Raw genomic sequence first — 24,111 nt, 5'->3', positions numbered from 1 at the left:
ACATCTGCGAGACTGGCGCCGGACTGACCGGCGTGTCCGAGGCGCCGTGTGCGGCCGTTCGGAGCTACTAGTGCAGCGCTGTGCCGTGCCGTGGAAAGGTGCGAAAACACGGACACAAGACACAGGCGGTTCGACAAAGCATCCATCTCTTCTAGTGGCGAAAGATAAATTTTTGTTTACAAATATGCAATTGTGCACTGCTACAAAACTATAAGCCCTGGCGTATTTCAGAACAGTCCTGTCGTGTCATATTCTTGTTATTTCTAGAGACACTTTGTCTGTCTTCATTTTTTGGCTACCCCTGCCAGCCCTCTTTTCCAGAGTTCCCTGGCGGTCACCGATCCGAATACTAACGTTGTTGCTTATCGTCGGTGATCGTACCAGAACAGTTGATTTTCTGTTTTTTTAGTTTTTTATTTAATTACTTAGTTTTTGGAATTTAGCGCTCTGACGCATTTCAAGTGCACATCTGTCGATTCGCAGTGTTTCGTTACTTTCAAGGAGTTCCTACCACCCTTCCTTGGCGCATTCTTGCTCAAACTGAGTTCATTACTGTAATTTCGCATCTTACGTTTAATACAGTAGTTTAAAATGCTTGTGGGAGCATCTTTGTCGCACCTGAGAGTTAGTATGAAAAGAGGGCTGCCAGGTGTAGTGACATGAAATTTAAAAGAAGAGAGAGAGCCAACAGCACCCGGTATTCCCAGGCGGTCACCCATCCAAGTACTAACCGGGCCCGATGTTGCTTTACTTCGGTGATCGGACGAGAACCGGTGTATTGAACATGGTATGGCCGTTGGCGTCCTTATACTGTAGCCGCACGGCAGAAGAAGCCTTCGCCTCTCCTCCCAACACACGCAATCGCCATTTTCGGTGGCACATTTGACGCAAAGCACGTCCTTCCACCTCGACACTCGCGGGAGACGCTCCTTGTTATTGTTATCCAGCGCAGGTCTTGCGCGCGGCCGGGCGGCGGGTGGACTGCTTGGGGTGTGGCAGTGTCCTGCTGGACCGAGGGAAGCGTTCTCACCTGCCTGACACGCGTCGCGCTTCCAGATATTTGCGTAATTCGCACGGTGCATTCTCGGCTGTCCACTTCTGTCCCGACTTGTCCCGACTTTGCTCGACTGCCGCTCGCTGCCGCTCGGGTCGTGGTCCATATGACAACACAAGCACGAGAAACATCTGCGAGACTGGCGCCGGACTGACCGGCGTGTCCGAGGCGCCGTGTGCGGCCGTTCGGAGCTACTAGTGCAGCGCTGTGCCGTGCCGTGGAAAGGTGCGAAAACACGGACACAAGACACAGGCGGTTCGACAAAGCATCCATCTCTTCTAGCGGCGAAAGATAAATTTTTGTTTACAAATATGCAATTGTGCACTGCTACAAAACTATAAGCCCTGGCGTATTTCAGAACAGTCCTGTCGTGTCATACTCTTGTTATTTCTAGAGACACTTTGTCTGTCTTCATTTTTTGGCTACCCCTGCCAGCCCTCTTTTACAGAGTTCCCTGGCGGTCACCGATCCGAATACTAACGTTGTTGCTTATCGTCGGTGATCGTACCAGAACAGTTGATTTTCTGTTTTTTTAGTTTTTTATTTAATTACTTAGTTTTTGGAATTTAGCGCTCTGACGCATTTCAAGTGCACATCTGTCGATTCGCAGTGTTTCGTTACTTTCAAGGAGTTCCTACCACCCTTCCTTGGCGCATTCTTGCTCAAACTGAGTTCATTACTGTAATTTCGCATCTTACGTTTAATACAGTAGTTTAAAATGCTTGTGGGAGCATCTTTGTCGCACCTGAGAGTTAGTATGAAAAGAGGGCTGCCAGGTGTAGTGACATGAAATTTAAAAGAAGAGAGAGAGAGCCAACAGCACCCGGTGTTCCCAGGCGGTCACCCATCCAAGTATTAACCGGGCCCGATGTTGCTTAACTTCGGTGATCGGACGAGAACCAGTGTATTCAACATGGTATGGCCGTTGGCGTCCTTATACTGTAGCCGCACGGCAGAAGAAGCCTTCGCCTCTCCTCCCAACACACGCAATCGCCATTTTCGGTGGCACATTTGACGCAAAGCACGTCCTTCCACCTCGACACTCGCGGGAGACGCACCTTGTTATTGTTATCCAGCGCAGGTCTTGCGCGCGGCCGGGCGGCTGGTGGACTGCGTGGGGTGTGGCAGTGTCCTGCTGCACCAAGGGAAGCGTTCTCACCTGCCTGACACGCGTCGCGCTTCCAGATATTTGCGTAATTCGCACGGTGCATTCTCGGCTGTCCACTTCTGTCCCGACTTGTCCCGACTTTGCTCGACTGCCGCTCGCTGCCGCTCGGGTCGTGGTCCATATGACAGCACAAGCACGAGAAACATCTGCGAGACTGGCGCCGGACTGACCGGCGTGTCCGAGGCGCCGTGTGCGGCCGTTCGGAGCTACTAGTGCAGCGCTGTGCCGTGCCGTGGAAAGGTGCGAAAACACGGACACAAGACACAGGCGGTTCGACAAAGCATCCATCTCTTCTAGCGGCGAAAGATAAATTTTTGTTTACAAATATGCAATTGTGCACTGCTACAAAACTATAAGCCCTGGCGTATTTCAGAACAGTCCTGTCGTGTCATACTCTTGTTATTTCTAGAGACACTTTGTCTGTCTTCATTTTTTGGCTACCCCTGCCAGCCCTCTTTTCCAGAGTTCCCTGGCGGTCACCGATCCGAATACTAACGTTGTTGCTTATCGTCGGTGATCGTACCAGAACAGTTGATTTTCTGTATTTTTAGTTTTTTATTTAATTACTTAGTTTTTGGAATTTAGCGCTCTGACGCATTTCAAGTGCACATCTGTCGATTCGCAGTGTTTCGTTACTTTCAAGGAGTTCCTACCACCCTTCCTTGGCGCATTCTTGCTCAAACTGAGTTCATTACTGTAATTTCGCATCTTACGTTTAATACAGTAGTTTAAAATGCTTGTGGGAGCATCTTTGTCGCACCTGAGAGTTAGTACGAAAAGAGGGCTGCCAGGTGTAGTGACATGAAATTTAAAAGAAGAGAGAGAGCCAACAGAACCCGGTGTTCCCAGGCGGTCACCCATCCAAGTATTAACCGGGCCCGATGTTGCTTAACTTCGGTGATCGGACGAGAACCGGTGTATTCAACATGGCATGGCCGTTGGCGTCCTTATACTGTAGCCGCACGGCAGAAGAAGCCTTCGCCTCTCCTCCCAACACACGCAATCGCCATTTTCGGTGGCACATATGACGCAAAGCACGTCCTTCCACCTCGACACTCGCGGGAGACGCTCCTTGTTATTGTTATCCAGCGCAGGTCTTGCGCGCGGCCGGGCGGCGGGTGGACTGCGCGGGGTGTGGCAGTGTCCTGCTGGACCGATGGAAGCGTTCTCACCTGCCTGACACGCGTCGCGCTTCCAGATATTTGCGTAATTCGCACGGTGCATTCTCGGCTGTCCACTTCTGTCCCGACTTGTCCCGACTTTGCTCGACTGCCGCTCGCTGCCGCTCGGGTCGTGGTCCATATGACAACACAAGCACGAGAAACATCTGCGAGACTGGCGCCGGACTGACCGGCGTGTCCGAGGCGCCGTGTGCGGCCGTTCGGAGCTACTAGTGCAGTGCTGTGCCGTGCCGTGGAAAGGTGCGAAAACACGGACACAAGACACAGGCGGTTCGACAAAGCATCCATCTCTTCTAGCGTCGAAAGATAAATTTTTGTTTACAAATATGCAATTGTGCACTGCTACAAAACTATAAGCCCTGGCGTATTTCAGAACAGTCCTGTCGTGTCATACTCTTGTTATTTCTAGAGACACTTTGTCTGTCTTCATTTTTTGGCTACCCCTGCCAGCCCTCTTTTACAGAGTTCCCTGGCGGTCACCGATCCGAATACTAACGTTGTTGCTTATCGTCGGTGATCGTACCAGAACAGTTGATTTTCTGTTTTTTTAGTTTTTTATTTAATTACTTAGTTTTTGGAATTTAGCGCTCTGACGCATTTCAAGTGCACATCTGTCGATTCGCAGTGTTTCGTTACTTTCAAGGAGTTCCTACCACCCTTCCTTGGCGCATTCTTGCTCAAACTGAGTTCATTACTGTAATTTCGCATCTTACGTTTAATACAGTAGTTTAAAATGCTTGTGGGAGCATCTTTGTCGCACCTGAGAGTTAGTATGAAAAGAGGGCTGCCAGGTGTAGTGACATGAAATTTAAAAGAAGAGAGAGAGAGCCAACAGCACCCGGTGTTCCCAGGCGGTCACCCATCCAAGTATTAACCGGGCCCGATGTTGCTTAACTTCGGTGATCGGACGAGAACCAGTGTATTCAACATGGTATGGCCGTTGGCGTCCTTATACTGTAGCCGCACGGCAGAAGAAGCCTTCGCCTCTCCTCCCAACACACGCAATCGCCATTTTCGGTGGCACATTTGACGCAAAGCACGTCCTTCCACCTCGACACTCGCGGGAGACGCACCTTGTTATTGTTATCCAGCGCAGGTCTTGCGCGCGGCCGGGCGGCTGGTGGACTGCGTGGGGTGTGGCAGTGTCCTGCTGCACCAAGGGAAGCGTTCTCACCTGCCTGACACGCGTCGCGCTTCCAGATATTTGCGTAATTCGCACGGTGCATTCTCGGCTGTCCACTTCTGTCCCGACTTGTCCCGACTTTGCTCGACTGCCGCTCGCTGCCGCTCGGGTCGTGGTCCATATGACAGCACAAGCACGAGAAACATCTGCGAGACTGGCGCCGGACTGACCGGCGTGTCCGAGGCGCCGTGTGCGGCCGTTCGGAGCTACTAGTGCAGCGCTGTGCCGTGCCGTGGAAAGGTGCGAAAACACGGACACAAGACACAGGCGGTTCGACAAAGCATCCACCTCTTCTAGCGGCGAAAGATAAATTTTTGTTTACAAATATGCAATTGTGCACTGCTACAAAACTATAAGCCCTGGCGTATTTCAGAACAGTCCTGTCGTGTCATACTCTTGTTATTTCTAGAGACACTTTGTCTGTCTTCATTTTTTGGCTACCCCTGCCAGCCCTCTTTTCCAGAGTTCCCTGGCGGTCACCGATCCGAATACTAACGTTGTTGCTTATCGTCGGTGATCGTACCAGAACAGTTGATTTTCTGTTTTTTTAGTTTTTTATTTAATTACTTAGTTTTTGGAATTTAGCGCTCTGACGCATTTCAAGTGCACATCTGTCGATTCGCAGTGTTTCGTTACTTTCAAGGAGTTCCTACCACCCTTCCTTGGCGCATTCTTGCTCAAACTGAGTTCATTACTGTAATTTCGCATCTTACGTTTAATACAGTAGTTTAAAATGCTTGTGGGAGCATCTTTGTCGCACCTGAGAGTTAGTACGAAAAGAGGGCTGCCAGGTGTAGTGACATGAAATTTAAAAGAAGAGAGAGAGCCAACAGCACCCGGTGTTCCCAGGCGGTCACCCATCCAAGCACTAACCGGGCCCGATGTTGCTTAACTTCAGTGATCGGACGAGAACCGGTGTATTCAACATGGCAGGGCCGTTGGCGTCCTTATACTGTAGCCGCACGGCAGAAGAAGCCTTCGCCTCTCCTCCCAACACACGCAATCGCCATTTTCGGTGGCACATTTGACGCAAAGCACGTCCTTCCACCTCGACACTCGCGGGAGACGCACCTTGTTATTGTTATCCAGCGCAGGTCTTGCGCGCGGCCGGGCGGCGGGTGGACTGCGCGGGGTGTGGCAGTGTCCTGCTGGACCGAGGGAAGCGTTCTCACCTGCCTGACACGCATCGCGCTTCCAGATATTTGCGTAATTCGCACGGTGCATTCTCGGCTGTCCACTTCTGTCCCGACTTGTCCCGACTTTGCTCGACTGAAGCTCGCTGCCGCTCGGGTCGTGGTCCATATGACAGCACAAGCACGAGAAACATCTGCGAGACTGGCGCCGGACTGACCGGCGTGTCCGAGGCGCCGTGTGCGGCCGTTCGGAGCTACTAGTGCAGCGCTGTGCCGTGCCGTGGAAAGGTGCGGAATCACGGACACAAGACACAGGCGGTTCGACAAAGCATCCATCTCTTCTAGCGGCGAAAGATAAATTTTTGTTTACAAATATGCAATTGTGCACTGCTACAAAACTATAAGCCCTGGCGTATTTCAGAACAGTCCTGTCGTGTCATACTCTTGTTATTTCTAGAGACTCTTTGTCTGTCTTCATTTTTTGGCTACCCCTGCCAGCCCCCTTTTCCAGAGTTCCCTGGCGGTCACCGATCCGAATACTAACGTTGTTGCTTATCGTCGGTGATCGTACCAGAACAGTTGATTTTCTGTTTTTTTAGTTTTTTATTTAATTACTTAGTTTTTGGAATTTAGCGCTCTCACGCATTTCAAGTGCACATCTGTCGATTCGCAGTGTTTCGTTACTTTCAAGGAGTTCCTACCACCCTTCCTTGGCGCATTCTTGTTCAAACTGAGTTCATTACTGTAATTTCGCATCTTACGTTTAATACAGTAGTTTAAAATGCTTGTGGGAGCATCTTTGTCGCACCTGAGAGTTAGTACGAAAAGAGGGCTGCCAGGTGTAGTGACATGAAATTTAAAAGAAGAGAGAGAGCCAACAGCACCCGGTGTTCCCAGGCGGTCACCCATCCAAGTACTAACCGGGCCCGATGTTGCTTAACTTTGGTGATCGGACGAGAACCGGTGTATTCAACATGGCATGGCCGTTGGCGTCCTTATACTGTAGCCGCACGGCAGAAGAAGCCTTCGCCTCTCCTCCCAACACACGCAATCGCCATTTTCGGTGGCACATTTGACGCAAAGCACGTCCTTCCACCTCGACACTCGCGGAGACGCACCTTGTTATTGTTATCCAGCGCAGGTCTTGCGCGCGGCCGGGCGGCGGGTGGACTGCGCGGGGTGTGGCAGTGTCCTGCTGGACCGAGGGAAGCGTTCTCACCTGCCTGACACGCGTCGCGCTTCCAGATATTTGCGTAATTCGCACGCTGCATTCTCGGCTGTCCACTTCTGTCCCGACTTGTCCCGACTTTGCTCGACTGCCGCTCGCTGCCGCTCGGGTCGTGGTCCATATGACAGCACAAGCACGAGAAACATCTGCGAGACTGGCGCCGGACTGACCGGCGTGTCCGAGGCGCCGTGTGCGGCCGTTCGGAGCTACTAGTGCAGCGCTGTGCCGTGCCGTGGAAAGGTGCGAAAACACGGACACAAGACACAGGCGGTTCGACAAAGCATCCATCTCTTCTAGCGGCGAAAGATAAATTTTTGTTTGCAAATATGCAATTGTGCACCGCTACAAAACTATAAGCGCTGGCGTATTTCAGAACAGTCCTGTCGTGTCATACTCTTGTTATTTCTAGAGACACTTTGTCTGTCTTCATTTTCTGGCTACCCCTGCCAGCCCTCTTTTCCAGAGTTCCCTGGCGGTCACCGATCCGAATACTAACGTTGTTGCTTATCGTCGGTGATCGTACCAGAACAGTTGATTTTCTGTTTTTTTAGTTTTTTATTTAATTACTTAGTTTTTGGAATTTAGCGCTCTGACGCATTTCAAGTGCACATCTGTTGATTCGCAGTGTTTCGCTACTTTCAAGGAGTTCCTACCACCCTTCCTTGGCGCATTCTTGCTCAAACTGAGTTCATTACTGTAATTTCGCATCTTACGTTTAATACAGTAGTTTAAAATGCTTGTGGGAGCATCTTTGTCGCACCTGAGAGTTAGTACGAAAAGAGGGCTGCCAGGTGTAGTGACATGAAATTTAAAAGAAGAGAGAGAGCCAACAGCACCCGGTGTTCCCAGGCGGTCACCCATCCAAGTACCTACCGGGCCCGATGTTGCTTAACTTCGGTGATCGGACGAGAACCGGTGTATTCAACATGGCATGGCCGTTGGCGTCCTTATACTGTAGCCGCACGGCAGAAGAAGCCTTCGCCTCTCCTCCCAACACACGCAATCGCCATTTTCGGTGGCACATTTGACGCAAAGCACGTCCTTCCACCTCGACACTCGCGGGAGACGCACCTTGTTATTGTTATCCAGCGCAGGTCTTGCGCGCGGCCGGGCGGCGGGTGGACTGCGCGGGGTGTGGCAGTGTCCTGCTGGACCGAGGGAAGCGTTCTCACCTGCCTGACACGCGTCGCGCTTCCAGATATTTGCGTAATTCGCATGGTGCATTCTCGGCTGTCCCCTTCCGTCCCGACTTGTCCCGACTTGTCCCGACTTTGCTCGACTGCCGCTCGCTGCCGCTCGGGTCGTGGTCCATATGACAGCACAAGCACGAGAAACATCTGCGAGACTGGCGCCGGACTGACCGGCGTGTCCGAGGCGCCGTGTGCGGCCGTTCGGAGCTACTAGTGCAGCGCTGTGCCGTGCCGTGGAAAGGTGCGAAAACACGGACACAAGACACAGGCGGTTCGACAAAGCATCCATCTCTTCTAGCGGCGAAAGATAAATTTTTGTTTGCAAATATGCAATTGTGCACTGCTACAAAACTATAAGCGCTGGCGTATTTCAGAACAGTCCTGTCGTGTCATACTCTTGTTATTTCTAGAGACACTTTGTCTGTCTTCATTTTTTGGCTACCCCTGCCAGCCTTCTTTTCCAGAGTTCCCTGGCGGTCACCGATCCGAATACTAACGTTGTTGCTTACCGTCGGTGATCGTACCAGAACAGTTGATTTTCTGTTTTTTTAGTTTTTTATTTAATTACTTCGTTTTTGGAATTTAGCGCTCTGACGCATTTCAAGTGCACATCTGTCGATTCGCAGTGTTTCGTTACTTTCAAGGAGTTCCTACCACCCTTCCTTGGCGCATTCTTGCTCAAACTGAGTTCATTACTGTAATTTCGCATCTTACGTTTAATACAGTAGTTTAAAATGCTTGTGGGAGCATCTTTGTCGCACCTGAGAGTTAGTACGAAAAGAGGGCTGCCAGGTGTAATGACATTAAATTTAAAAGAAGAGAGAGAGCCAACAGCACCCGGTGTTCCCAGGCGGTCACCCATCCAAGTACTAACCGGGCCCGATGTTGCTTAACTTCGGTGATCGGACGAGAACCGGTGTATTCAACATGGCATGGCCGTTGGCGTCCTTATACTGTAGCCGCACGGCAGAAGAAGCCTTCGCCTCTCCTCCCAACACACGCAATCGCCATTTTCGGTGGCACATTTGACGCAAAGCACGTCCTTCCACCTCGACACTCGCGGGAGACGCACCTTGTTATTGTTATCCAGCGCAGGTGTTGCGCGCGGCCGGGCGGCGGGTGGACTGCGCGGGGTGTGGCAGTGTCCTGCTGGACCGAGGGAAGCGTTCTCACCTGCCTGACACGCGTCGCGCTTCCAGATATTTGCGTAATTCGCACGGTGCATTCTCGGCTGTCCACTTCTGTCCCGACTTGTCCCGACTTTGCTCGACTGCCGCTCGCTGCCGCTCGGGTCGTGGTCCATATGACAGCACAAGCACGAGAAACATCTGCGAGACTGGCGCCGGACTGACCGGCGTGTCCGAGGCGCCGTGTGCGGCCGTTCGGAGCTACTAGTGCAGCGCTGTGCCGTGCCGTGGAAAGGTGCGAAAACACGGACACAAGACACAGGCGGTTCGACAAAGCATCCATCTCTTCTAGCGGCGAAAGATAAATTTTTGTTTACAAATATGCAATTGTGCACTGCTACAAAACTATAAGCCCTGGCGTATTTCAGAACAGTCCTGTCGTGTCATACTCTTGTTATTTCTAGAAACACTGTGTCTGTCTTCATTTTTTGGCTACCCCTGCCAGCCCTTTTTTCCAGAGTTCCCTGGCGGTCACCGATCCGAATACTAACGTTGTTGCTTATCGTCGGTGATCGTACCAGATCAGTTGATTTTCTGTTTTTTTAGTTTTTTATTTAATTACTTAGTTTTTGGAATTTAGCGCTCTGACGCATTTCAAGTGCACATCTGTCGATTCGCAGTGTTTCGTTACTTTCAAGGAGTTCCTACCACCCTTCCTTGGCGCATTCTTGCTCAAACTGAGTTCATTACTGTAATTTCGCATCTTACGTTTAATACAGTAGTTTAAAATGCTTGTGGGAGCATCTTTGTCGCACCTGAGAGTTAGTATGAAAAGAGGGCTGCCAGGTGTAGTGACATGAAATTTAAAAGAAGAGAGAGAGCCAACAGCACCTGGTGTTCCCAGGTGGTCACCTATCCAAGTACTAACCGGGCCCGATGTTGCTTAACTTCGGTGATCGGACGAGAACCGGTGTATTCAACATGGTATGGCCGTTGGCGTCCTTATACTGTAGCCGCACGGCAGAAGAAGCCTTCGCCTCTCCTCCCAACACACGCAATCGCCATTTTCGGTGGCACATTTGACGCAAAGCACGTCCTTCCACCTCGACACTCGCGGGAGACGCACCTTGTTATTGTTATCCAGCGCAGGTCTTGCGCGCGGCCGGGCGGCGGGTGGACTGCGCGGGGTGTGGCAGTGTCCTGCTGGACCGAGGGAAGCGTTCTCACCTGCCTGACACGCGTCGCGCTTCCAGATATTTGCGTAATTCGCACGGTGCATTCTCGGCTGTCCACTTCTGTCCCGACTTTGCTCGACTGCCGCTCGCTGCCGCTCGGGTCGTGGTCCATATGACAGCACAAGCACGAGAAACATCTGCGAGACTGGCGCCGGACTGACCGGCGTGTCCGAGGCGCCGTGTGCGGCCGTTCGGAGCTACTAGTGCAGCGCTGTGCCGTGCCGTGGAAAGGTGCGAAAACACGGACACAAGACACAGGCGGTTCGACAAAGCATCCATCTCTTCTAGCGGCGAAAGATAAATTTTTGTTTACAAATATGCAATTGTGCACTGCTACAAAACTATAAGCCCTGGCGTATTTCAGAACAGTCCTGTCGTGTCATACTCTTGTTATTTCTAGAGACACTTTGTCTGTCTTCATTTTTTGGCTACCCCTGCCAGCCCTCTTTTCCAGAGTTCCCTGGCGGTCACCGATCCGAATACTAACGTTGTTGCTTATCGTCGGTGATCGTACCAGAACAGTTGATTTTCTGTTTTTTTAGTTTTTTATTTAATTACTTAGTTTTTGGAATTTAGCGCTCTGACGCATTTCAAGTGCACATCTGTCGATTCGCAGTGTTTCGTTACTTTCAAGGAGTTCCTACCACCCTTCCTTGGCGCATTCTTGCTCAAACTGAGTTCATTACTGTAATTTCGCATCTTACGTTTAATACAGTAGTTTAAAATGCTTGTGGGAGCATCTTTGTCGCACCTGAGAGTTAGTATGAAAAGAGGGCTGCCAGGTGTAGTGACATGAAATTTAAAAGAAGAGAGAGAGCCAACAGCACCTGGTGTTCCCAGGCGGTCACCCATCCAAGTACTAACCGGGCCCGATGTTGCTTAACTTCGGTGATCGGACGAGAACCGGTGTATTCAACATGGTATGGCCGTTGGCGTCCTTATACTGTAGCCGCACGGCAGAAGAAGCCTTCGCCTCTCCTCCCAACACACGCAATCGCCATTTTCGGTGGCACATTTGACGCAAAGCACGTCCTTCCACCTCGACACTCGCGGGAGACGCACCTTGTTATTGTTATCCAGCGCAGGTCTTGCGCGCGGCCGGGCGGCGGGTGGACTGCGCGGGGTGTGGCAGTGTCCTGCTGGACCGAGGGAAGCGTTCTCACCTGCCTGACACGCGTCGCGCTTCCAGATATTTGCGTAATTCGCACGGTGCATTCTCGGCTGTCCACTTCTGTCCCGACTTGTCCCGACTTTGCTCGACTGCCGCTCGCTGCCGCTCGGGTCGTGGTCCATATGACAGCACAAGCACGAGAAACATCTGCGAGACTGGCGCCGGACTGACCGGCGTGTCCGAGGCGCCGTGTGCGGCCGTTCGGAGCTACTAGTGCAGCGCTGTGCCGTGCCGTGGAAAGGTGCGAAAACACGGACACAAGACACAGGCGGTTCGACAAAGCATCCATCTCTTCTAGCGGCGAAAGATAAATTTTTGTTTACAAATATGCAATTGTGCACTGCTACAAAACTATAAGCCCTGGCGTATTTCAGAACAGTCCTGTCGTGTCATACTCTTGTTATTTCTAGAGACACTTTGTCTGTCTTCATTTTTTGGCTACCCCTGCCAGCCCTCTTTTCCAGAGTTCCCTGGCGGTCACCGATCCGAATACTAACGTTGTTGCTTATCGTCGGTGATCGTACCAGAACAGTTGATTTTCTGTTTTTTTAGTTTTTTATTTAATTACTTAGTTTTTGGAATTTAGCGCTCTGACGCATTTCAAGTGCACATCTGTCGATTCGCAGTGTTTCGTTACTTTCAAGGAGTTCCTACCACCCTTCCTTGGCGCATTCTTGCTCAAACTGAGTTCATTACTGTAATTTCGCATCTTACGTTTAATACAGTAGTTTAAAATGCTTGTGGGAGCATCTTTGTCGCACCTGAGAGTTAGTATGAAAAGAGGGCTGCCAGGTGTAGTGACATGAAATTTAAAAGAAGAGAGAGAGCCAACAGCACCTGGTGTTCCCAGGCGGTCACCCATCCAAGTACTAACCGGGCCCGATGTTGCTTAACTTCGGTGATCGGACGAGAACCGGTGTATTCAACATGGTATGGCCGTTGGCATCCTTATACTGTAGCCGCACGGCAGAAGAAGCCTTCGCCTCTCCTCCCAACACACGCAATCGCCATTTTCGGTGGCACATTTGACGCAAAGCACGTCCTTCCACCTCGACACTCGCGGGAGACGCACCTTGTTATTGTTATCCAGCGCAGGTCTTGCGCGCGGCCGGGCGGCGGGTGGACTGCGCGGGGTGTGGCAGTGTCCTGCTGGACCGAGGGAAGCGTTCTCACCTGCCTGACACGCGTCGCGCTTCCAGATATTTGCGTAATTCGCACGGTGCATTCTCGGCTGTCCACTTCTGTCCCGACTTGTCCCGACTTTGCTCGACTGCCGCTCGCTGCCGCTCGGGTTGTGGTCCATATGACAGCACAAGCACGAGAAACATCTGCGAGACTGGCGCCGGACTGACCGGCGTGTCCGAGGCGCCGTGTGCGGCCGTTCGGAGCTACTAGTGCAGCGCTGTGCCGTGCCGTGGAAAGGTGCGAAAACACGGACACAAGACACAGGCGGTTCGACAAAGCATCCATCTCTTCTAGCGGCGAAAGATAAATTTTTGTTTACAAATATGCAATTGTGCACTGCTACAAAACTATAAGCCCTGGCGTATTTCAGAACAGTCCTGTCGTGTCATACTCTTGTTATTTCTAGAGACACTTTGTCTGTCTTCATTTTTTGGCTACCCCTGCCAGCCCTCTTTTCCAGAGTTCCCTGGCGGTCACCGATCCGAATACTAACGTTGTTGCTTATCGTCGGTGATCGTACCAGAACAGTTGATTTTCTGTTTTTTTAGTTTTTTATTTAATTACTTAGTTTTTGGAATTTAGCGCTCTGACGCATTTCAAGTGCACATCTGTCGATTCGCAGTGTTTCGTTACTTTCAAGGAGTTCCTACCACCCTTCCTTGGCGCATTCTTGCTCAAACTGAGTTCATTACTGTAATTTCGCATCTTACGTTTAATACAGTAGTTTAAAATGCTTGTGGGAGCATCTTTGTCGCACCTGAGAGTTAGTATGAAAAGTGGGCTGCCAGGTGTAGTGACATGAAATTTAAAAGAAGAGAGAGAGCCAACAGCACCCGGTGTTCCCAGGCGGTCACCCATCCAAGTACTAACCGGGCCCGATGTTGCTTAACTTCGGTGATCGGACGAGAACCGGTGTATTCAACATGGTATGGCCGTTGGCGTCCTTATACTGTAGCCGCACGGCAGAAGAAGCCTTCGCCTCTCCTCCCAACACACGCAATCGCCATTTTCGGTGGCACATATGACGCAAAGCACGTCCTTCCACCTCGACACTCGCGGGAGACGCACCTTGTTATTGTTATCCAGCGCAGGTCTTGCGCGCGGCCGGGCGGCGGGTGGACTGCGCGGGGTGTGGCAGTGTCCTGCTGGACCGAGGGAAGCGTTCTCACCTGCCTGACACGCGTCGCGCTTCCAGATATTTGCGTAATTCGCACGGTGCATCCTCGGCTGTCCACTTCTGTCCCGACTTGTCCCGACTTTGCTCGACTGCCGCTCGCTGCCGCTCGGGTCGTGGTCCATATGACAGCACAAGCACGAGAAACATCTGCGAGACTGGCGCCGGACTGACCGGCGTGTCCGAGGCGCCGTGTGCGGCCGTTCGGAGCTACTAGTGCAGCGCTGTACCGTGCCGTGGAAAGGTGCGAAAACACGGACACAAGACACAGGCGGTTCGACAAAGCATCCATCTCTTCTAGCGGCGAAAGATAAATTTTTGTTTACAAATATGCAATTGTGCACTGCTACAAAACTATAAGCCCTGGCGTATTTCAGAACAGTCCTGTCGTGTCATACTCTTGTTATTTCTAGAGACACTTTGTCTGTCTTCATTTTTTGGCTACCCCTGCCAGCCCTCTTTTCCAGAGTTCCCTGGCGGTCACCGATCCGAATACTAACGTTGTTGCTTATCGTCGGTGATCGTACCAGAACAGTTGATTTTCTGTTTTTTTAGTTTTTTATTTAATTACTTAGTTTTTGGAATTTAGCGCTCTGACGCATTTCAAGTGCACATCTGTCGATTCGCAGTGTTTCGTTACTTTCAAGGAGTTCCTACCACCCTTCCTTGGCGCATTCTTGATCAAACTGAGTTCATTACTGTAATTTCGCATCTTACGTTTAATACAGTAGTTTAAAATGCTTGTGGGAGCATCTTTGTCGCACCTGAGAGTTAGTATGAAAAGAGGGCTGCCAGGTGTAGTGACATGAAATTTAAAAGAAGAGAGAGAGCCAACAGCACCCGGTGTTCCCAGGCGGTCACCCATCCAAGTACTAACCGGGCCCGATGTTGCTTAACTTCGGTGATCGGACGAGAACCGGTGTATTCAACATGGTATGGCCGTTGGCGTCCTTATACTGTAGCCGCACGGCAGAAGAAGCCTTCGCCTCTCCTCCCAACACACGCAATCGCCATTTTCGGTGGCACATTTGACGCAAAGCACGTCCTTCCACCTCGACACTCGCGGGAGACGCACCTTGTTATTGTTATCCAGCGCAGGTCTTGCGCGCGGCCGGGCGGCGGGTGGACTGCGCGGGGTGTGGCAGTGTCCTGCTGGACCGAGGGAAGCGTTCTCACCTGCCTGACACGCGTCGCGCTTCCAGATATTTGCGTAATTCGCACGGTGCATTCTCGGCTGTCCACTTCTGTCCCGACTTGTCCCGACTTTGCTCGACTGCCGCTCGCTGCCGCTCGGGTCGTGGTCCATATGACAGCACAAGCACGAGAAACATTTGCGAGACTGGCGCCGGACTGACCGGCGTGTCCGAGGCGCCGTGTGCGGCCGTTCGGAGCTACTAGTGCAGCGCTGTGCCGTGCCGTGGAAAGGTGCGAAAACACGGACACAAGACACAGGCGGTTCGACAAAGCATCCATCTCTTCTAGCGGCGAAAGATAAATTTTCGTTTACAAATATGCAATTGTGCACTGCTACAAAACTATAAGCCCTGGCGTATTTCAGAACAGTCCTGTCGTGTCATACTCTTGTTATTTCTAGAGACACTTTGTCTGTCTTCATTTTTTGGCTACCCCTGCCAGCCCTCTTTTCCAGAGTTCCCTGGCGGTCACCGATCCGAATACTAACGTTGTTGCTTATCGTCGGTGATCGTACCAGAACAGTTGATTTTCTGTTTTTTTAGTTTTTTATTTAATTACTTAGTTTTTGGAATTTAGCGCTCTGACGCATTTCAAGTGCACATCTGTCGATTCGCAGTGTTTCGTTACTTTCAAGGAGTTCCTACCACCCTTCCTTGGCGCATTCTTGCTCAAACTGAGTTCATTACTGTAATTTCGCATCTTACGTTTAATACAGTAGTTTAAAATGCTTGTGGGAGCATCTTTGTCGCACCTGAGAGTTAGTATGAAAAGAGGGCTGCCAGGTGTAGTGACATGAAATTTAAAAGAAGAGAGAGAGCCAACAGCACCTGGTGTTCCCAGGCGGTCACCCATCCAAGTACTAACCGGGCCCGATGTTGCTTAACTTCGGTGATCGGACGAGAACCGGTGTATTCAACATGGTATGGCCGTTGGCGTCCTTATACTGTAGCCGCACGGCAGAAGAAGCCTTCGCCTCTCCTCCCAACACACGCAATCGCCATTTTCGGTGGCACATATGACGCAAAGCACGTCCTTCCACCTCGACACTCGCGGGAGACGCACCTTGTTATTGTTATCCAGCGCAGGTCTTGCGCGCGGCCGGGCGGCGGGTGGACTGCGCGGGGTGTGGCAGTGTCCTGCTGGACCGAGGGAAGCGTTCTCACCTGCCTGACACGCGTCGCGCTTCCAGATATTTGCGTAATTCGCACGGTGCATCCTCGGCTGTCCACTTCTGTCCCGACTTGTCCCGACTTTGCTCGACTGCCGCTCGCTGCCGCTCGGGTCGTGGTCCATATGACAGCACAAGCACGAGAAACATCTGCGAGACTGGCGCCGGACTGACCGGCGTGTCCGAGGCGCCGTGTGCGGCCGTTCGGAGCTACTAGTGCAGCGCTGTACCGTGCCGTGGAAAGGTGCGAAAACACGGACACAAGACACAGGCGGTTCGACAAAGCATCCATCTCTTCTAGCGGCGAAAGATAAATTTTTGTTTACAAATATGCAATTGTGCACTGCTACAAAACTATAAGCCCTGGCGTATTTCAGAACAGTCCTGTCGTGTCATACTCTTGTTATTTCTAGAGACACTTTGTCTGTCTTCATTTTTTGGCTACCCCTGCCAGCCCTCTTTTCCAGAGTTCCTTGGCGGTCACCGATCCGAATACTAACGTTGTTGCTTATCGTCGGTGATCGTACCAGAACAGTTGATTTTCTGTTTTTTTAGTTTTTTATTTAATTACTTAGTTTTTGGAATTTAGCGCTCTGACGCATTTCAAGTGCACATCTGTCGATTCGCAGTGTTTCGTTACTTTCAAGGAGTTCCTACCACCCTTCCTTGGCGCATTCTTGCTCAAACTGAGTTCATTACTGTAATTTCGCATCTTACGTTTAATACAGTAGTTTAAAATGCTTGTGGGAGCATCTTTGTCGCACCTGAGAGTTAGTATGAAAAGAGGGCTGCCAGGTGTAGTGACATGAAATTTAAAAGAAGAGAGAGAGCCAACAGCACCCGGTGTTCCCAGGCGGTCACCCATCCAAGTACTAACCGGGCCCGATGTTGCTTAACTTCGGTGATCGGACGAGAACCGGTGTATTCAACATGGTATGGCCGTTGGCGTCCTTATACTGTAGCCGCACGGCAGAAGAAGCCTTCGCCTCTCCTCCCAACACACGCAATCGCCATTTTCGGTGGCACATTTGACGCAAAGCACGTCCTTCCACCTCGACACTCGCGGGAGACGCACCTTGTTATTGTTATCCAGCACAGGTCTTGCGCGCGGCCGGGCGGCGGGTGGACTGCGCGGGGTGTAGCAGTGTCCTGCTGGACCGAGGGAAGCGTTCTCACCTGCCTGACACGCGTCGCGCTTCCAGATATTTGCGTAATTCGCACGGTGCATTCTCGGCTGTCCACTTCTGTCCCGACTTGTCCCGACTTTGCTCGACTGCCGCTCGCTGCCGCTCGGGTCGTGGTCCATATGACAGCACAAGCACGAGAAACATCTGCGAGACTGGCGCCGGACTGACCGGCGTGTCCGAGGCGCCGTGTGCGGCCGTTCGGAGCTACTAGTGCAGCGCTGTGCCGTGCCGTGGAAAGGTGCGAAAACACGGACACAAGACACAGGCGGTTCGACAAAGCATCCATCTCTTCTAGCGGCGAAAGATAAATTTTTGTTTACAAATATGCAATTGTGCACTGCTACAAAACTATAAGCCCTGGCGTATTTCAGAACAGTCCTGTCGTGTCATACTCTTGTTATTTCTAGAGACACTTTGTCTGTCTTCATTTTTTGGCTACCCCTGCCAGCCCTCTTTTCCAGAGTTCCCTGGCGGTCACCGATCCGAATACTAACGTTGTTGCTTATCGTCGGTGATCGTACCAGAACAGTTGATTTTCTGTTTTTTTAGTTTTTTATTTAATTACTTAGTTTTTGGAATTTAGCGCTCTGACGCATTTCAAGTGCACATCTGTCGATTCGCAGTGTTTCGTTACTTTCAAGGAGTTCCTACCACCCTTCCTTGGCGCATTCTTGCTCAAACTGAGTTCATTACTGTAATTTCGCATCTTACGTTTAATACAGTAGTTTAAAATGCTTGTGGGAGCATCTTTGTCGCACCTGAGAGTTAGTATGAAAAGAGGGCTGCCAGGTGTAGTGACATGAAATTTAAAAGAAGAGAGAGAGCCAACAGCACCCGGTGTTCCCAGGCGGTCACCCATCCAAGTACTAACCGGGCCCGATGTTGCTTAACTTCGGTGATCGGACGAGAACCGGTGTATTGAACATGGTATGGCCGTTGGCGTCCTTATACTGTAGCCGCACGGCAGAAGAAGCCTTCGCCTCTCCTCCCAACACACGCAATCGCCATTTTCGGTGGCACATTTGACGCAAAGCACGTCCTTCCACCTCGACACTCGCGGGAGACGCACCTTGTTATTGTTATCCAGCGCAGGTCTTGCGCGCGGCCGGGCGGCGGGTGGACTGCGCGGGGTGTGGCAGTGTCCTGCTGGACCGAGGGAAGCGTTCACACCTGCCTGACACGCGTCGCGCTTCCAGATATTTGCGTAATTCGCACGGTGCATTCTCGGCTGTCCACTTCTGTCCCGACTTGTCCCGACTTTGCTCGACTGCCGCTCGCTGCCGCTCGGGTCGTGGTCCATATGACAGCACAAGCACGAGAAACATCTGCGAGACTGGCGCCGGACTGACCGGCGTGTCCGAGGCGCCGTGTGCGGCCGTTCGGAGCTACTAGTGCAGCGCTGTGCCGTGCCGTGGAAAGGTGCGAAAACACGGACACAAGACACAGGCGGTTCGACAAAGCATCCATCTCTTCTAGCGGCGAAAGATAAATTTTTGTTTACAAATATGCAATTGTGCACTGCTACAAAACTATAAGCCCTGGCGTATTTCAGAACAGTCCTGTCGTGTCATACTCTTGTTATTTCTAGAGACACTTTGTCTGTCTTCATTTTTTGGCTACCCCTGCCAGCCCTCTTTTACAGAGTTCCCTGGCGGTCACCGATCCGAATACTAACGTTGTTGCTTATCGTCGGTGATCGTACCAGAACAGTTGATTTTCTGTTTTTTTAGTTTTTTATTTAATTACTTAGTTTTTGGAATTTAGCGCTCTGACGCATTTCAAGTGCACATCCCCCCCTGTGGGTTCGGGGGTAAGAATAGGCCCACGGTATTCCTGCCTGTCGTAAGATGCGACTAAAAGGAGTCTCAAACGTTTCGGCCTTATGTGATGGTCCCCTACCGGGTTTGACCTCCATCTTCTAAATTCTTCCGAAGAGCGAGCTGATTGGGGAAGGGCGCCTTACAAGGTGCAATGTGTCCATCGCTCATTACCATCTCTAGCTTGGTTGGTCGTCGTCGCATAGCTGTCCCGCCCACTCACCATCTCTAGGGCGTGGCTTTGTTCTTGGGTGCGGTTTTTGCGGTCTGCTCTGCTGTGCCGCTTTATGCGCCAATGACGATCATGGGCTACATTTCACCTGAAATCCAGCACGGTAGCCAGTCCGTTGTGGTGGGGCCGCCATGTACCCTGTCGGTTGTAGCCCCCTGACAACACAGGGATCGCTCTACTGATGCCTGCGCCGTTAACTCCCCGCGTATGCCAAGGAGTAGATGCCTGTCTCCTTGGGGCATCGGGACTCCCGGCAATGGCCATCCCGCCAGGTGGTCGTTGCTGAGGCTGGGTGGCGCCCGTGGGGAGGGCCCTTGGTCGGAGTAGGTGGCATCAGGGCGGATGACCCGCGATGAAGCGTGGTACATCATCTCTTGCTGGCGGCCAGCCGCCAGCAGTCTCTAAGCGTTCTCGGCCTCAATACAACGCTCAGGCATATGATCCACAATCGTTCCCCTCCCTGGCCACACCATGGGAGGAACGAAAGGCTACGGTTGGCAGCGAACCTTATTCACCTCGCTATTTAGTCTGTACACGAGTCGATGGGGAATCGTTTATGGCGACCAAGCCTCAGTTTTTTGTCGAGCACTTGGAGGACAAGTTTGGGGAGGTGGAGGGCTTGTCCAAAATGCGCTCTGGGGCAGTATTGATCAAAACGGCATCCTCTGCACAGTCATGGCGGTTACTCGCTTGTGACAAGTTGGGGATGTTTCCGTCACGATCACACCCCATAAGAGTCTCAACATGGTCCAGGGCATTATATTCCATAGTGACCTCCTCTTGCAGTCAGACGACGAGCTACGCGCCAATTTAGAACGGCGGGGTGTTCACTTCGTCCAGCGCGTCCATCGGGGTCCGAGGGATAATCAGGTAGCCACCGGTGCCTTCATCTTGCCCTTCGAGGGTGACGTCCTACCCGAAAAGGTCAAGGTGATGGTCTACCGATGTGATGTGAAGCCCTATATCCCTCCCCCAATGAGGTGTTTCAAATGCTGGAAGTTCGGCCACATGTCATCTCGGTGTACTTCCAGCATGACATGCAGAGATTGTGGACGCCCTTCACATCCTAATACTGCATGTGCGCCGCCTCCCATCTGTGTGAACTGCGGCGAACACCATTCCCCTTGCTCGCCAGACTGCAAGGTTCTCCTGAAAGAACGAAGGATCATGGAATATAAGGTCCTGGACCGCATGACCTATACTGAGGCTAAGCGGAAATATGAGAGGCTACATCCTGTGGCTCTGATCAGCTCCTATGCCACCGCTGCCAAAACAGTAGTTTTGTCATCTGCTGCACCGATTCCACTGAACACTCTGAGCCGGAATGCTACACCTGCCCCCTTGATGGTGGGGGGCACTTCCCCATCTGTTGCTCCTGCACCACCTACCTCAGGAGCAACGACCCCCAACCATCGGGGACACAAGTCCCCAACTCTAAGCCGGAGAAGCGTCCGACTTCTTCGGCGACTCTCTCTCGCAAGGGATCCCTCGGGTCCCTCCCTTCCCAGGTTTCCACCTCTGGGAAGGGTGACATCAGCCAATGGCTGAAAAGCAGGCCAGCGGCTGGTCGCAGGGCTTCCCGCTCCTCCTCCGTCCCGGAGACTGACTCGGTGGAGCCCTCCCAGCCAGTAAAGCCCAAGGAGCAGAGAGAGAAGACGAAGAAGAAGAAGGCCTCTAAGGCCAAGGAACGCGCGGTGGCATCCACCCCACCGCTCCATTCAGGCTCTGCATCTGAGGATGAGGTGGAGATCCTGGCGTCCGCTGACGACCTGGATCTCACCATACCCTCAGACGCCAAGGATGCCGATTGTACTGGTCCTCGATCGGTGACAGCAGGTGACCCAGTGACGTGATCTGCCTCCTCGGTCCCTTCACGCCTATTTCGCCCATGGACAAAGTGATTCTCCAGTGGAACTGCAGCGGTTTTTTCCACCACCTTGCTGAGCTCCGCCAACTCGTCAGCAGTCACCCTTTCTTCTGCATTGCCCTCCAGGAAACGTGGTTTCCGGCAATGCGGACCCCTGCCCTACGAGGGTATCGGGGTTATTATAAGAACCGGGCAGCTTATGAGAGGGTGTCTGGTGGAGTCTGCGTCTACGTCCTTAACTCTATCTACAGCGAGTGTGTGCCTCTTCATACACCCTTAGAGGCTGTCGCTGTAAGGATGTGGACGCCTCAGCCTATTACTGTCTGCAGTTTGTACCTTCCGCCGGATGGTGATGTCTCTCGTCATGTGTTGGCTGCATTGATAGGACAACTGCCGCCTACCTTTGTGTTGCTGGGCGACTTTAACGCCCATAACCCCTTGTGGGGTAGCGCCGCGATTACTGGCCGGGGCAGAGATGTCGAGACTCTTCTGTCACAGCTTGACCTCTGCCTTTTAAACACGGGAGAGGCGACCCACTTTAGTGCGGTCCATGGCTCGTTTTCGGCCATTGACCTTTCTATTTGCAGCCCCGGACTTTCACCATCCATCCACTGGAGGGTCCATGACGACTTATGTGGTAGTGACCATTTCCCCATCTTTCTGTCACTGCCACAGCGTCACTCTTCTGAACGCCCCTCCAGATGGACTCTGAATAAGGCTGATTGGGACTTATTTACATCTGTCGCAGTGATCGCACCTCCTTCCACTGATCCGATTGATGCGGTGGTTCAGTCGGTCACCACCAGCATCGTTTCTGCGGCGGCATCTGCGATTCCCTGTACATCCGGGTCACCTCGGCGGAGGACTGTGCCGTGGTGGTCGCCCGAGATCGCAGAGGCGATTCGAGATCGCCGGCGGGCTCTTCAGCGCCATAAGTGGCACCCGTCGTTGGAGACCCTCATTGCTTTTAAACAGTTCCGCGCCCGAGCCCGACGCCTTATTCGCCAACGGAAGCAGGAGTGCTGGGAACGTTATGTTTCCACCATTGGCGTCCGTACCTCCGCATCGCAGGTTTGGGCCAAGATTCGGCGACTCCAAGGCTATCGGCCACCTGTCTCTGTCCCTGGGCTTTCGCTGTATGGAGCAGTGTGCACCGACTCCGACACGATTGCGGACCGGTTAGCAGAGCATTTTGCTCAGTGTTCCACGTCAACGAACTACCCGTTGGCCTTCCGCTCCCGGAAAGAGGGGTTGGAAAGTCGGAGGCTTTCCTTTCACACGCACCACGCGGAGTCGTACAATGCTCCTTTCAGCGAATGGGAATTCCAGAGCGCACTTTCTGATTGCCCTGATACGGCTCCTGGACCAGACCGCATTCACAGCCAGATGCTGAAACACCTCTCAGTGCCTTGCCAGCGACGCCTCCTAGATCTTTTCAATCGAGTCTGGGTCGAGGGTGTTTTCCCGTCTCAATGGCGGGAAAGCATAGTCCTCCCCGTATTGAAACCTGGCAAGAACCCGCTGGAGGTGGACAGCTATCGCCCCATAAGCCTCACCAACGTTCCTTGCAAGTTGCTGGAACGTATGGTGAGCCGGAGGTTGAGTTGGCTCCTCGAGTCTCGGGGCCTTCTGGCTCCGTCTCAGGGTGGGTTCCGTAAAGGCCGCTCTGCCGTCGATAATCTGGTCTCCCTGGAGTCTGCCATCCGTACAGCCTTTGCGCGCCGCCAACATCTGGTTGCCGTCTTCTTCGACATGCGGAAGGCATACGATACGACTTGGCGCCATCACATCCTGGCCACACTTCATGGGTGGGAACTTATGGGCCCGCTCCCGATTTTTATTCAGAATTTTCTTTCGTATCGTTCCTTCCGCGTGCAAGTAGCTGCGTCGCATAGTTCCTCCCGGGTCCAGGAGAACGGGGTCCCACAGGGGTCTGTCCTCAGTGTGTCCCTGTTTTTAATTGCCATCAATGGGCTCGTTGAGGCGGTGGGGTCGTCCGTCGCGGCTTCTTTATATGCGGACGACTTCTGCCTATATTACAGCTCCAGTGGCATCGCCGCTGCTGAACGGCAGCTGCAAGGTGCCATCCGCAAGGTGCAGTCATGGGCTGTAGCGCACGGCTTCCAGTTTTCGGCCGCGAAGACCTGCGTTATGCATTTCTGCCGGCGTCGCACGGTTCACCCTGAGCCGTGCCTTTACCTTGACGGTGAACCTCTTGCTGTGGTCGCGACGCATCGGTTCTTGGGACTGGTGTTCGATACCCGGTTGACTTGGCTGCCCCATATTAGGCAGCTGAAGCAAACATGCTGGCGGCACTTAAACGCTCTCCGTTGCTTAAGCCACACCAGGTGGGGTGCCGACCGGTCCACCCTCCTCCACCTATATCAAGCGCTGATCCAGTCCCGCCTTGATTATGGGTGTGTGGCGTACGGTTCTGCCTCGCCTTCAGCATTGCGATTGCTGGATCCCATACACCACTGCGGGATCCGCCTCGCCACGGGAGCGTTCCGGACAAGCCCCGTCGACAGCATACTTGTGGAGGCTGGTGTCCCTCCATTGCGGTTCCGGCGTGACCGCCTTCTGGCCGCCTATGCCGCGCACGTTTATAGCATGCCAG

At 52.4% G+C, this 24,111-nt stretch overlaps 16 non-coding genes across 16 annotated transcripts; all 16 read right to left on the bottom strand.

Moving 5' to 3' along the window:
• Positions 1 to 682: 682 nt before the first annotated feature.
• LOC126311582 (5S ribosomal RNA) lies at positions 683 to 801 on the bottom strand. The gene has a single exon (XR_007554711.1). It is a non-coding gene; the product is annotated as a 5S ribosomal RNA (ribosomal RNA).
• A 1,064-nt stretch (positions 802 to 1,865) lies between these two features.
• Positions 1,866 to 1,984, bottom strand: LOC126311586 (5S ribosomal RNA). Its single transcript, XR_007554715.1, has one exon. It is a non-coding gene; the product is annotated as a 5S ribosomal RNA (ribosomal RNA).
• A 1,062-nt stretch (positions 1,985 to 3,046) lies between these two features.
• On the bottom strand, positions 3,047 to 3,165 carry LOC126311613 (5S ribosomal RNA). The gene has a single exon (XR_007554739.1). It is a non-coding gene; the product is annotated as a 5S ribosomal RNA (ribosomal RNA).
• Positions 3,166 to 4,229: 1,064 nt separating this feature from the next.
• On the bottom strand, positions 4,230 to 4,348 carry LOC126311584 (5S ribosomal RNA). The gene has a single exon (XR_007554713.1). It is a non-coding gene; the product is annotated as a 5S ribosomal RNA (ribosomal RNA).
• Positions 4,349 to 5,410: 1,062 nt separating this feature from the next.
• Positions 5,411 to 5,529, bottom strand: LOC126311619 (5S ribosomal RNA). Its single transcript, XR_007554745.1, has one exon. It is a non-coding gene; the product is annotated as a 5S ribosomal RNA (ribosomal RNA).
• Positions 5,530 to 6,591: 1,062 nt separating this feature from the next.
• On the bottom strand, positions 6,592 to 6,710 carry LOC126311580 (5S ribosomal RNA). Its single transcript, XR_007554709.1, has one exon. It is a non-coding gene; the product is annotated as a 5S ribosomal RNA (ribosomal RNA).
• Positions 6,711 to 7,771: 1,061 nt separating this feature from the next.
• On the bottom strand, positions 7,772 to 7,890 carry LOC126311598 (5S ribosomal RNA). The gene has a single exon (XR_007554726.1). It is a non-coding gene; the product is annotated as a 5S ribosomal RNA (ribosomal RNA).
• A 1,072-nt stretch (positions 7,891 to 8,962) lies between these two features.
• LOC126311520 (5S ribosomal RNA) lies at positions 8,963 to 9,081 on the bottom strand. The gene has a single exon (XR_007554655.1). It is a non-coding gene; the product is annotated as a 5S ribosomal RNA (ribosomal RNA).
• Positions 9,082 to 10,143: 1,062 nt separating this feature from the next.
• LOC126311541 (5S ribosomal RNA) lies at positions 10,144 to 10,262 on the bottom strand. The gene has a single exon (XR_007554674.1). It is a non-coding gene; the product is annotated as a 5S ribosomal RNA (ribosomal RNA).
• Positions 10,263 to 11,314: 1,052 nt separating this feature from the next.
• Positions 11,315 to 11,433, bottom strand: LOC126311499 (5S ribosomal RNA). Its single transcript, XR_007554636.1, has one exon. It is a non-coding gene; the product is annotated as a 5S ribosomal RNA (ribosomal RNA).
• Positions 11,434 to 12,495: 1,062 nt separating this feature from the next.
• Positions 12,496 to 12,614, bottom strand: LOC126311487 (5S ribosomal RNA). The gene has a single exon (XR_007554625.1). It is a non-coding gene; the product is annotated as a 5S ribosomal RNA (ribosomal RNA).
• Positions 12,615 to 13,676: 1,062 nt separating this feature from the next.
• On the bottom strand, positions 13,677 to 13,795 carry LOC126311503 (5S ribosomal RNA). The gene has a single exon (XR_007554639.1). It is a non-coding gene; the product is annotated as a 5S ribosomal RNA (ribosomal RNA).
• Positions 13,796 to 14,857: 1,062 nt separating this feature from the next.
• LOC126311502 (5S ribosomal RNA) lies at positions 14,858 to 14,976 on the bottom strand. Its single transcript, XR_007554638.1, has one exon. It is a non-coding gene; the product is annotated as a 5S ribosomal RNA (ribosomal RNA).
• Positions 14,977 to 16,038: 1,062 nt separating this feature from the next.
• Positions 16,039 to 16,157, bottom strand: LOC126311475 (5S ribosomal RNA). Its single transcript, XR_007554614.1, has one exon. It is a non-coding gene; the product is annotated as a 5S ribosomal RNA (ribosomal RNA).
• A 1,062-nt stretch (positions 16,158 to 17,219) lies between these two features.
• LOC126311500 (5S ribosomal RNA) lies at positions 17,220 to 17,338 on the bottom strand. Its single transcript, XR_007554637.1, has one exon. It is a non-coding gene; the product is annotated as a 5S ribosomal RNA (ribosomal RNA).
• Positions 17,339 to 18,400: 1,062 nt separating this feature from the next.
• LOC126311565 (5S ribosomal RNA) lies at positions 18,401 to 18,519 on the bottom strand. The gene has a single exon (XR_007554696.1). It is a non-coding gene; the product is annotated as a 5S ribosomal RNA (ribosomal RNA).
• Positions 18,520 to 24,111: the final 5,592 nt, after the last annotated feature.

Source organism: Schistocerca gregaria, unplaced genomic scaffold, assembly GCF_023897955.1.
Source record: "Schistocerca gregaria isolate iqSchGreg1 unplaced genomic scaffold, iqSchGreg1.2 ptg000431l, whole genome shotgun sequence".
Taxonomy (NCBI): domain Eukaryota; kingdom Metazoa; phylum Arthropoda; class Insecta; order Orthoptera; family Acrididae; genus Schistocerca; species Schistocerca gregaria.
This window is presented reverse-complemented; position numbering and strand designations above follow the sequence as displayed.